This window comes from Muscardinus avellanarius (genome assembly GCF_963383645.1).
Source record: "Muscardinus avellanarius genome assembly, chromosome: 5".
Taxonomy (NCBI): domain Eukaryota; kingdom Metazoa; phylum Chordata; class Mammalia; order Rodentia; family Gliridae; genus Muscardinus; species Muscardinus avellanarius.
Window position 1 is genome coordinate 99,088,442 of NC_137790.1, and position 14,207 is coordinate 99,102,648.

Genomic DNA, 14,207 nt, shown 5'->3' on the forward strand with positions numbered 1-14,207 from the left:
TGAAAAATTTCACCAAATATAAATATCTACCTTCAGCTATATTTCATTTGGACAAATTAGTTGTGTTATATAAAAAGATACACAAATTTCATGTCTCAAGATTCAATGAGGTTTTCTTACAATATGTTTCATTAACAACAATACTAACTGCAGAGATTTATTTGGCCTGTTAATGAGCCAAAATAAGTAATTTTGTTTTTGTAAAAGGCTACAAGTATCTTCTCTTAATAAGTGCAGGCCCCAAAATGCTGCTTGCTTATTAGCATCAATAATTTTTTGTCTCATTATACAACTACTGCTTAAGTTATTAACATAAAATATTGTCTACCTTTAGGTATAGATGAATCAATAACTTGGAAATTAGATCAGAGACTTTGAGGCTCCTTGAAGAGTGCATAGGTCCAACACTTCAACACATAGGCACAGATAAAAACTTTCCAACAAGACCCCAAAGGCACAAGAAACTAAAAAGCAAATCAATACGTGTGATTCCATGAAACTGAAGAGCAAAGGAAAGTATCAAGAACCTCAATCATGCCGGGCGTGGTGGCGCACACTTGTAATCCCCGCGCTTGGGAGGCAGAGACAGGAGGATCGCGCAGGTTCGAAGCCAGCCACGCTTGCTGGCTTAGGAGACCCTGTTTCCAAATAAACATGTAAAAAATAGGTCTGGGAATGTAGCCAGGAGGTAGAAGGGCTTCCAGGAACCCCAGTACCCAAAAAAAAAAAAAAAAAAAAAAAAATCGAGAGCCAACAGAATGGGAGAAGATTTTTGACACCTACTCTTTTGATAGAGGACTAATATCTAGAATATACAGAGAATTCAAGAAACTCAACACTAAAAAAAACAAATAACCCAATCAAAAAATGAGCAAGTGAACGAATAGACACTTGACGAAAGAAGAAATTCAAATTCAAATGGCCAATAAATGCATGAAAAATGCTCAACATCATTGGCAATCAGAGAGATGCAAATCAAAACTACCCCTGAGATTTCACCTTACCCTAACTAGAATGACAATCATTCAAAACACTAACAACAAATGCTGGCAAGGATGTGGAGAAGTAGGAACTCTAAAATGCTGGAATTGCAAATTTGTGCAACCACTTTGGAAAACTGTATGAAGAAGCCTTAGAAAAATGGGAACAAATTTACCATTTGATCCAGCAATACCACTTCTGGGTATCTACCCAAAAGAAAGGAAACCAAACTACCAACCTAATGCATGTGTATTTATGTTCATAGCTGCACAATTCACCATAGCCAAACTATGGAACCAGCCAAGATGTCCATCAACAGATGAATGGATTACAAAACTGTGGGATATATACACAATGGAATTTACTCAGCCATAAAAAATAAAAACAATTGCAGCATTTTCTGGGAAATGGATGGAACTGGAGGACATTATGCTAAGTGAGATTAGTCAGTTGCAAAAAGTAAGGAATCAGATGCTTTCCCTAATATGTGAATGCTAGGGTGAAATGGGTCATACGAAGAACTCCAGGTGAATAAGGAGATTCTATAGAGGAGCAAATATGACAACCTAACTATCAGAATGGGAGGGGGGAAGAAGGAAACTCTTTAAAGCACACGATGTTCTTATTTATATAGTAGTCAACCACTAAGCCAAGCAGGGGGAGAGGGATGGGGAGGGAAGTAGGGAGGTGGGGGCTGGCTGGGTGATGTGTGCATTTATGTCTATACAAGTTTTTTACCCCATTATGATGTATAAATACAATGCACCATAAAAATAAATAAAATATAAAATGAATTAAAAAGTCACAGTGGACAGTAGAAAAAACTAATTCAGAATTCAGCAATTCTACTTTTAATTAATTAATTAATTAATTTTTTGGTGGTACTGGGGTTCCTGGAAGCCCTCCTTCCTCCGGGCTACACTCCCAGACCTATTTTATATTTTTTTGAAACAGGGTCTCTTACGCCAGCACGGCTGGCTTCGAACCTGCGCGATCCTCCTGTCTCCGCCTCCCAAGCGCGGGGATTACAAGCGTGCGCCACCACGCCCGGCAACAATTCTACTTTTAAAATTCAATTGGTTTTTAAATTGATTTATTCTGTGAATTGAAAACTTATAGATTTCACAAAAAATATACAGAATGTGAATTTTCTCAGAAAAAGAAAATATTTTAAAATTCTAATCCTGCATTCACTCAAGGAAATAGTAAATTCAAGCATACCTGATTATTTTAGGAAAAAAATAATGAGAGGTCATTCTGCCTACTTATAGACAGATCCAGAAAAATGCTTTTAAAGAAAGTAGGTGTCTGCTTTATAAAATCTATCTTCATGGATATGGCAGAGAATTGTGCCAGATCTAATGAAAAGATTCACTTCTGTGAATAATTTTTGTTTGGATGACTGAAGCCATATATCTTATCATGTCTCCTTTTTTTTTGACAGCTAGGAAACAAATCCAATGTGAGTTGTGAATGTCTATCCAAATCTGCTCTTCTCAAAAATCTTTCACAAAAAAAGAAATATATTTTTTCTGATTGCTTAAAGCAATCACCTTGGGGTCATTTATATCTATTTTCTCTCATGAGTAAGTTTTAAACTAAAGTGTTACTTTTCACTGTCCTCTCTACTATTAATGGGAAAATAAAGAGTAAAGGACCAAAGCTGAATGCTGACTGAAATATTTTCACTTCCTGACAGGAAATTTAATCCAAGAAAATGGATGGAAATTAGGAGGATTGACATGGTCTAAGAGATCATTTTGAATAACAGTGGTCTCTGTCTCATTTTAGAAGAGCTACAACTAAGTATAAATAATTTCTGGAGATATCTGGGCTTATTGGGTTAAACATTATATAAAGGTTGATGTACCTGACACTGATTTTTGATCTATCATGGATCACCTGTCTTAGAATTATCTTTCCAACTGCTTTTGTTGCCTTAATGAGGTATATAATTCAACATTATTATACTAAATTGTCATTTTAGCCAAAGTGGGATCTATACTATTGTCTACAAACAAGATGCTCTGTCATCTAAGAGACTAGTGAATGTCAGGCATGTTGGCACATGCCTGAAATCCAATTACTTGGGAGGGTGAGATAGATGGATCACAAGTTCCTGAACAGCCTTAAACTTAGAGAGGCCTTCAGCAGCCTAGTAGAATTTGTTTAAAAATTTTAAAAAATCAAATTAAAAAACAGGGCTTTGGTATTGCTCAGAGATCAAATTTCCCTGGGTTCAACCCCCAGACAATGAATGAATGAATAAATAAATAAATAAATAAATAAACAAACTTTGGACTCCCTTCTCATCTTCCACTCCATTACATACACACACACACACGCACACACACACACACACACGCGCACACACACACATACTTTTACACCTTCTAAAAATTATTTAATAGTTTATGTATCTTACTTATGTATATTGTTATTTTTCATCTCTTCTACTATATTGTGAACTCTTATATAGTTATTTATTTTTTTTACCCCTATATCCTTGGCATCTACAATAGTCTGCATACCAGATCAATCATTAAATGTAATCCTTTTTAAGCAAGTATAACTTCATATTTCATTGTGTTGAAATAGGGCATACATTTAGAAATATTAGGCAGATCAAAAAGAAAAATTAAGAAGCCTTGAAGACTTTTCACACTAAAGGCATAGCAGTGATATGATACTGGTTACTGTGGGAAACAAAATAGTGATTCAAAAAATCCTATGTCCAAATCCCTGAAATTTGTGAATATTTTAGCTTATGTGTCAAACAAGCATGGAGTTAAAGTTGTAGATGAGGTTAAGGTAACTAATCTCAGAAGTCATTTGGGATTCTCAGGTAGCCCAATGTGATCACAAGTTTCCTTAGAAGTGAAACTGGGAGGCCAAAAAAAAAAAAAAAAAAAAAGAAAAAGATCAAAAAAGAAAATAAAAAAGGTCAGAGTGAATATCAGAGTTTGACCTGCTTCTGCCAGGTTTGACAATGGCAGAAGAGGTCATAAATGAAAAAATGTAGGCAGATTCTAGAAAATGGGCAAAAGGAGGAAATGAGCTGCTTTCCCAAACTCCTAGAAAGAAATGCAATCCTTACACACCTTGATTTAACCCTGAGGAGGCTTCTGACCCACAGAAATCTGAGATAATAAATGTGGCTGGGTGAACATTTGTGGTAGTTTGTTAGAAAGCAGTAATAGAAAACAAATACATAGTCACTTTAAAAGTTAATATTATTTCATTTTAATCATTAACCCTTTTCTGATCAAAGAACTATTATTTATATATTTTCCACTAAAAAAAAATATATACACTTGCCTCTCCAGGAATTGGAGTACTCTTCTAAATCATTGGACTAAATATCAAAGAATTAAACCTGAATTATAATCCATAAACTAGATAGCACAATGTGCCTCTCTAAATTAATGCTCAATTTAAAATTTCCAGATGTTATAAAATGTTCTCATTAGACAACAACCACAATGTAACCATCATAGGAAAATATTACATAATTAGAACAAAAGTTGACGAAAACAAAATCCAATGAACACTTAATGTTTATTATCCTAAATGTTCTTTCTCAAAATTAGTAAACCATGTAGTCTCTATTAATCTTTAATAATTGACTTTGAATATAGCAAATTTCAACAAATGTCTCATGCTGTTATATTTATTTTTTCAAGGTTTTTGTAAGCTTTTGTTGTATCACCCAATATTTAATCTTTACAATTATTAAATGATTACTCACTTCAACTTTAAAAAGAAGATTTATTTTTAATGTAAAAATTTGTTTGAAAGAAGGTGATTTTTTTTGGGGGGGTGGGTCTGGGGATGGAACCCAGGGGCATTCAACCTCCGAGCTATACCCCCTGCCCCATTTTTTTATTCTTTATTTTGAAACAGGGTCTCATTAAGTTGTAGAGGGCCTCACTGAGTAGCTGAGGCTGTCCGCAAACCATGATTTTTCCATCTCAGCCTCCCGAATGCTGGGATTACAAGTGTGAACCACCACGCCTGGCAAAAGGAGGTGATTTTTTTCACAGGTAAAAGTCATGGCAATTATCCTATTTATCAAGTTCCTAAGACCTTTTTCTCTAGCCAGAAATAATCTCGTCTGAAAATTATTTAATCAAATTTTCTTTCCAGTGGCACATATTAGAACTGCTAGTGTTTTCTGTTTTGTTTTGTTTTGTCTGTTTTGTCTGTTTTGTTTTGTTTTGTTTTTGTGGTCAGTGTGGTATCAGAATCAATGACTTAGCAACATGCTTTTGGGTCCTGAGACTGAGGCCATGTTATGAGTCTTATAGACACTGGCAAAAATGACAGGTCACTTTCAATGCCTTTCATAAATGCTCGGTTTATTAATTCACACAATGCTCATAACACTCCCATCCTTCTCTAACGAAGCCAATAGCCAGATAGCATTCATTACCTGAGGCAAGACGGGTCTCTGAAGGTAACCTAGGTTCAGGATTACAGTCACAGCAGTGGCCAATGGTTGAGGTGCAAATGCTCAAAGTCTGGGGAATCAGACCAGATAAACCAGGTATAGACCACCAACCTATACATTTACAATACAATTAAGGTAAGTTGGCACAAAACACTTCTGGGGGAGTTTTACCTCAGACAGGGTTGAGCCTGACCATCATCAAGAGGAATAATCCAACAGCTACTAGGGAGTGCCCTGGCCAACCCAATGTTCTCACAGATGGTGGGTAAGAGCTGCTCATATGGCCATCTGCCAGGCCAGATATACTCTAAATTGGTGCCACTTCATCTTCCATTGGTTAGGCCTTGTGGGTGTGGATCCATCATTCACTGGTTCTTGAAATGTTGGTGGACCAATTTATTTGCTTTAAGAATCACGTCTTCATTTTGTTCTAACACACGCCAAATTTCTCTTTGTGTCTGTACAAATTTATCCATGGGTGTTCCCATACTTCTGGGTATGGATGTAGCCATTTCTGGTTCAAACTGAAATGTGGTCTCATAAGTCATTGTGGAAATGCACTGTTGGATTGTATTGTCAGTGCTTAAAAGCATTATTTATGAGAGTACATACAGGTCCTGTATTTAAGATTACAGGATGTGTGTGAATATGCCATGCTATTATAGTATGATCCTTCATGGTACAAACAATGACTTCGTAGTTTCCCATATCTTGCACTCTGTCTTATAAATATGCTAGTTCCACCTGACTTAGGTGAAATTCATTCATTGGTGATTTTGTTGATAAAATAGTGTCTGCAGATATCTGTACAGTGTCTTCCAAATCGATGTAATGAGATCTGGAAGATACTCACGTTCAACCATAGGTATCTTGATGAGGGTTTTATGACCCTCTTACCAAGTGCATATGGTACCTTTATAGTATGGTATCTTTTTACCATTGTGTTAATAAAATCTGGTAGATGTGTAGTATACATTTTCTATTCAGGCAGTATGAACATTCTGTAGGGTTGAGTACTGACAAAAATGTGCTCATTTCTGCTGCAATTTCTATTGTAAATAAGGATCTGATAGCATTTAATGCATCCTGTAATACCACTTCCAGGTGTGTATAAGCTTCCATTTCCTGTTTCTTCTTTATTACTTGCTCTAAATAGTTAACATCATGTGTGTGTGCTTCTGACAAGGTATTTATCTTCTTGGATAAGGCTTGCTGTTGTATGTCCATTTGATGTATGAGTTCTGTTGCAGTATATAAAGAAGTAGATAATGCTTCCACAGCTTCTTATTGTGTTGTTAACAAATGTCTCAAGCTGTCAATCGAGGCTCATACATCTCTGACCATATATGATGCTATTGCTGCTCCTGCCACCATCCCTACTGCAAAAGCTCCAACTGCTGCCAAGAATCTCTTATGTAGCCTCCCAGAGGTTTTGGCTTATAACCCTGCTTTGAAGGAAAAGACTGGCAAGTGTTTGATGGATTTTCATGCCAAGTCTGATTGGGAAAATGCTGTTAGAATAATGTTTATTTCTTTAGGTTGTATTCTTGGGTGTACTAGGATGTGGACAGGTGTTGCTGTGTTGGGGTGTATCAGAAGTGATTGTAAGAATTATTCTTACATGGTTATCTCTTGTTATAACTATACACTTATGTGGTATAAGTGTCTCAGCTATCCACTCCTGCAGGCAATAATTCCACATTTTGGGACCAAAAACTTCTTCCAGAGGTGACTTCCTGTGTAGTCTAGGTCTAGTGTTCAATTCAAAAAGAGCAATTGGCAGGGCCTTTTGTAGCGGCAAGTTTTCAAATTGCATAAATTTTGCTTTAATTAGACCACTGAATCTTTCAACATTACCTGCTGCTATGGGGTTATATCCCACGTGAAAATTCCAGATTATACCTAGGTTCTGGCATTCTTTCTGTACTATCTGTCCTGTAAAATGAGTCCCTTGGCCACTTTCAATTATCACAGGAGTACCAAAATGTACTATCCATTGCCACATTTTTAAATTGGCTTCTTGGTTGGGTTTATGAGATATACTTACTCCCCATAATCCTGCAGTCTTGTCCACCATGGTGCATATATATTTATTGTTCCTGTCAGTCAACGGCCCAATAAAATCAATTTGTACTGTGTGATTGAAGTTTAAAGGTGTTAGTGTTGCTGCTGGCTGGTTCCTATGGAATTTTTTTGTTCTCCTGGACATTGGGAGGCGCTTGCTACAGCCTCTTTGCACTGTTCCCATGTTATTACCAGGTTCTTATCCTGTACCCATTGGTAGAGGGCATGTATACCCACATGTCCCAGCATCTTATGTATATTCCATAATTCATCCTGGTTGACCCCTGTGTCTGTTTCTAGTCTCACCATGTGCCATTTCTTACAAATCCTTACCTTACCATCAGATGTCCCTCTGGCCTGATATTTGGCTTTTAGTCTTAATGGAAGTACAGTCTGTATAACCATACTTTGAGCTATCTGGTCTACCTTTGAATTTTGTATCAATGTGGGGGTCTTGTTTATTAGTGTGTGCTTATACATGGGATATATATATTTTACATTACTTTACACCATTTGTTTCCAAACCTCCCTGGACCAAATTTGTTTACTGATTATGGTACTGATTAAGTTATTCAGCTTCCATAGTCCTGACTATATGGCTATTTCATTAGCCACACACCAATAGTCAGTGAATATATGCAAAATACCCTTCTTCTCCTCTATAGTTTGCTTACATGCCAACCACATCATGATTACCTCTGCATGTTTTGCTGAGGTAGAGGATCCTTCCTGGATTATTATTTTACCATTCTCCAGTCTAAAGGCCAAAGCTTTCCATCTTACTTTGCCATTTACAATTTTTGAAGATCCATCTGTGAACCATGCATTAGGTAACTCTGAGATCCATTTACCTCATCCCCACGTCCCTATGGGTTTTTCAACTATTTCAAGGCATTGAATCAATGGTAATGCTGCTGTTTCCTCTGTCTAAGGAAGGATATTTCCCTTATTGGACTACTTTCTATTCAGTAATATCTCTGTTAGGTAACATTTCCAGTGAAGTACTTTTAGATATATGGGGACTCCTCTGATTTCTGATGTGTCCATCTTTAACCATGGTTGAATAGGTATAGTAGTCCTTATCTTTAAGGGTTGATCTAGTCTTATTGAAGAGGCATTTCTTATAGCCTCAAACAGTGTCCATACTATTTTCTCAAAGAGACTAACTATACTTATTGCTACTATAGGGGAACTTCTTACAGTAGAAACCTATTGCTGTACTTTGACTATTTTCAGTTCCTGTATATATTCCCCAGTTTCCATAACCATAGATGAAGGTGATATCAAAGGTGATGACATCCTGTTTCCTGGGAATATATAATTGCTTGAATCTTTCCAATAATTGTTTGGTCTCTCTTAATGCTTTGTGCTGACTCTATCCCTACAAGAAATAAGCTGCCTTCCTCATCACCACATACATTGGTTTTAATAGGATCTGTAAGTTATGTGGTTCCTCCAATACCCAAACAAGCCAATTAAATGTTGGGCCTCTGTCTTACTAGTGGGTTCCAGTACTCACCCTATCTTTATCCCCTGTACTTTTATCCCCATGGGTGGTTTAATTTTCTCTAATGACCAGGATAACATTATATGGGCTATTAGGGGGCTGTTCCTATATCCTTGTGGCACCCTAGTAAACGTATACTGTTTATTATTCCATGTAAAAGTAGTTATGTCTCGGGATTTTTCACATAATGGGATAGCAAAAACATATCACTTAGATCTATGGTAATGAATACTTTAGGCTGGAACTGAATAATTTCATTGAATATCTCTTCTGTCTCTGGTAGATTGCCTGGCATCTCAGAGGAAAGCCTTTTAATATTTTTTATGTAAAAAAGCAATTTATTCCACTATTATCACTTACACAGTTAGTCATGGAGAGTAACAGGCCTGCTGATGAAACAGGTCACCCAAAATGGAGATGGTATCAAACCTAGTGGTCAAGGACTAACTCCTAAAAAAATTGCAACTCTTATCAAGGATTAATTTAATTTTCAAAACAAAAACAAGTTATCAATTCACCCTTCTCAACATGACAGTCCACCTGTTGTAAAACTGTCAGGTAAAAACACACATCTTTACAACTTGGTGGTCCCAAGTTAAAAAAAAACACACAACAAAAACCATTTCACAGATAGGAAATGAATAATATGAAAACAGCAAAAAATACACTAACAAGCAAAAATATATGGTGAAGGAGGCACACGTAGTTTTGACTTAACTGAAGAAACCAAGAGATTGGTTTTTATAGAAAAATGTGCATTCTGGAAAGTCAGATGTGACAGTTTTAGAGTAGAAATCTATATTGACTTGAATCTCCCCTAATTCCTGAATAAAAATGTCATCTTGCAGTATTTATACTTCATGGCTCAGACACCCACCTCACCTGGCTCTATTCCTTACACAATCTAGCCTTTACTTAAATGAGTCTGAAAAACTTGGGGATATAGCTTGAGAAGAAAAATAACTACACATAATATTCCCCTTTCTGTAGCTACTTTAGACCTGAGTTTTTTACTACAAAATTCCTGAAGAAAATTTAAATATAAGTCTGGCTTTGTTGAATCAAGTACCCAAGTTAATAATTAGAAAACACCCACTGTTTGGGTTAATAGCATTGTCTGTGGTACTTGTAATAAAGGGATCACTGAACAAAGTCTGTGTCTCAAAACCAGCGTTAAATCAATCTCAGGGTTGAGAAGAAAAAAAGGGAGTCTAAAATCACAAGGTCAGACATATTTAAGATCCTTGTCCTTCTGGATCCACGCTTCCTTCAGGATCTTCATCATTATAAATGTTCTCTGCCATCTGCCATACTTGCATGATATTGTCTTCTGATACAGAACAAATTACTCAAGGTTCATTGGGATTCCAGGAGAAATCGGATATTTTGGCAGTGTGACCACCATGAATAAACAACAATTCTGGTGGGCCATCTTCTGCATCTTCTGGGGACTGTTCCTCTCCAATTTACTTAAATTCCAGACATTGAGTCTACGATCAGTACCACTGGAAGCCAAAATAGTCTCATTGTGAGGCTACCACTGAACCTGGAATATTTCATCCTTATGTGATTCAAAGGAATGCAACTTAAGTTTCAGATTTCTCAGATCCCATAAGGCAACAGTCTTGTCAGCTGATCCTGTAGCAAGAATGATTTCACTATAAGGATTGAAAGAGAGGCAGTTCACTTCCGCAGTGTGAGCATCAACTGAATGGCTTGGCTTGGAAGTATTGTTTGAACAAGTATCCCAAATCATAAGTTTCTGATCATCAGCAACTAACCCAAACAGAGACTCATGGAGCAGATGCCAGGAAACATCTTCTACTACTGCTGTATGTCCTGTAAAGATGGTCTTTGCATCGACCACTTTTCCTTCCTTTGGAACGGCACTGATGTCCCATAGGCAGATGGTATGGTCATCTGAGGCACTAAGTAAGTGCCCACTGAGATTTGGGTTCCAAGGAAGCCCATAACCTTCCTTCTGATGTCCACGGAGACACAAATCTGGGATGCACTCTCCAGAAGGGTCTGGTTTAGAAGGATGTTTTGTATAGTCAAAAACAAGCACATTACTCGATGGAGTCTTTGTTGCAATAACGCAAGGGTTTTGCGGCATATAGCGGGCCTAGTTTACTTCTCCTTCATGGTTGATCTTGATTTCTATTTCAATTTTCCCACTAACCAAGCCAAAGCCTCCAAATTCTCCTTTCTCACTGTCGTAGTGTGATGCGTCGAACTGCGCATCATCATTAGGGAGCTGTACGCTGGCTGTCACAAGGTGGTTCTGTTCATCCGACATGTGTCCCCAGGACAAGTCGATGAATGCTGAAATCTTTCCCTTCTGGTCTGGTTACATCTGGGAGCTACTGTGCAGTTAGGCTGAGCCATTCCAGAGCATGGGTCATCACCAAATCATACAGAAAAGGGGTGTTCTTTTTCCATATGTTGTACTCCTCGTTGATCACAAGTTCTTCCACTCTGTCGTCAAAGGCTGCTTCCTTGTCAGTCATAGCGGCAGGCTAGTCTGGGACCCCAAAGTCGTATGTTGCGGGAGGGGCGGGGAGGCTGCAAGCAATATTTTTATTTTCTACTGTGAATCTATATGCTGCAGAGGGTTTCTTTACTGGATATATGGGGCTATTATATTTGAAAGACTGTGTCCTTTCTATAATTACTTCCTTTAATATTTCTCTATAGTCTCTGTCACCTCTTGATGTCCTCCCTTAAGAAGATACTGTTTACTGAATGAAGGTTTTATAGGGGCTAACTTTATTGGTGATATTTTAACCTCTGTTAGGACTGTATTGGCTTTAATTTTTTCAATGGTCGCCAATTCCTGAATATTCTTGGAATCATGTCCATGGCCAAGATGTCAAATATGGACTGGCATAAACACTGCTTGGCATTTCAAATCTGTCCCATCATAATTTTTAACACTATCTCCTTCCTTGGTTGTCTAGTATTGACATTATTTACACCTCCTATCATTAATTTTATTGTCTGATACGTCTTGTTATGATACACTAGATAATATAGTTACTTCTCTTCCTGTATACACTAGGAAGGAACTATTATGATCCTTTCCTTCTCTTACTGCCTGAAGTTGTGCTGATGGCCTAGTGCCTTGTTGGTTTGGGACCCTTGATCTATCTTGTTCCCAACTTCTTCTGGTATTTTGTTTTCTCATTCCACCCCCTGTATTCTGCTATCTACAGGGGCAAGGAAAAGTCTGATTACACTTCATGCATCTTGGGGTTCCTTATCTGGACTAGTAATTTTGTTGTTGCTGTCTGGGTTTTCTTTGTATTGAGAAAGAGGACATTTGCTTTATAAAATTCCACCTGTCTCTTGTCTTATTAGTTATTAATGTGATTAATTTCTCTGATTCCAAATCTGTATGTTGTTTAAAATGATCTAGCACTGCCTGCACTGTCTCCAGAGGTACAGCACTGAAGCTAGGAGCATGAATTGGCCAGGGGGAGCACCCCTCAGTAGTAGCTTTCTCATGACAAGGATCAATGGTGTAGCTAATGGCGTAGCTAACTCAGGGGCATATATCACAAATAGTACCCCTAATTTTCTACATAATGTAATGGCTTATGCCAAAGTGTTCAAATGGCATTGTGGTTCAAATGCTGCATAATCTAGATGGGGGAAAGCCTTTCTCTATGTTTTAGTAATCCACCAAAACAGTGAATGTACCTCTTCTTCTGCGTGCTCCACAACCAGTTCTTGTAGTGCATCAAAAATGTGTGGATTCTCAATTATTCCAATGATTGCTGCCATTTTGGTGGTGAAAATTAATAAGGTGTTTGCTCCTTTGTTCCAGAGCTTCATCATATAGTCCATATTCTTATGTTCTTTTGGGGAGAAATCTTGCCTCAATTGTTGGAATTCTCCATGGGACAAGCTCTTGAATTTGACTATTCATTCTATATTGGCACCTTCATTGAATCCCAGTGTCCCTGGGGGTACCCTTAATGGTGTGGAAGTTTTGATAGTCTTAACTGGTAGAATGCTCTTGTCTACTTCCTCCTTTTCTATATCCTTGTAGAAAGAATTAGTCTTGGATCTGACTTTTTCAAGCACAGTTCTGGCTAGCCTTTTGCCTTTACTTCTGTTCTCATCAATATCATCAATAATTTTGCACAATATAGCCGGTGCATCCCGAGTTTGAGCTCTGGCTAACATATGTTGTGCAACCTCAAGAGAGGAGAGGGAAATTTCTATGGACATCCCTTTGTGATACTTGGAGAGTTTACCTTGTACAATTTCTCACATCACCTCCATGGTGACTGGGGTTTTTGTTCCTTGATACCAATGTTAGTGTGGGAGAAGGGTTTGCAAAACCCTTTTTAGCTTTCTGATTACACTTCATGCATCTTGGGGGCCCTATTTCCCTATCTCCCACACACTCCAATAAACACCTTTTCTTTTTGCCATTGACCCAGTTTCTACCAAAGAACATAATTTTCTTATTCCAATACATAGTACTTATTTTTTGACTATGTACACTTTTCTCATCAGAGTTACAGAAGAACAATTATTATTGGTAAAGAAAGGTAGATGCAACAATAGAGAGAGTAAGGCAGAAACCAGCAAGGTGTTCTCCATTTCCATTTCTTTTTTTTTTTCATCCTTTTACAGTTTCATTGTAATTTTACATCTTAGTGACACAAGCACATGTGCACACAGCATGTGGTTTGCTTCCCTGTAGGTCCACTTCTTTTTATTCCTGAGAACTTGGTTCAGTAACATTTCCTGCATCCTTTTCAGTCGTGTGAGTTCACCTGGCCAAGTTTCAAGCAAAAAAAAAAAAAATTATGAGTCAAAGCAAGGAAGAAATTCACATACCATTCCCCTGTGCTGCATTCCTTTCATAAGCTTAAAAGAAAGAAGTAAATATAAAATTAGAGAAACAACAAATTATGGATAGCTGAGTCTCAAGAAGGAAAGATACTGACTGGGAGCCTGAGTAGAAGAGCTGCCTCAAAATTAGAAGCACAAAGTTTGAGTCAATGAACTGAGTTTCACATTTCAGATTTGCTAGGTAAACAACTTTTGAACACTTGCTATATTGCAAGTACTTTTCTAAGCACTTTGCAAGTATTGATTATTTAATCTAATCACTTATTTTATTTATTTATTTATTTATTTATTTATTTATTTATTTATTCATTAATTTATTGCAGTACTGGGGGTGGA

At 37.3% G+C, this 14,207-nt stretch overlaps 1 pseudogene across 1 annotated transcript; it reads right to left on the bottom strand.

Moving 5' to 3' along the window:
- Positions 1-10,237: 10,237 nt before the first annotated feature.
- Positions 10,238-11,512, bottom strand: LOC308262955 (histone-binding protein RBBP4-like; annotated as a pseudogene). The gene has a single exon. The product of its transcript is annotated as a histone-binding protein RBBP4-like (transcript).
- Positions 11,513-14,207: the final 2,695 nt, after the last annotated feature.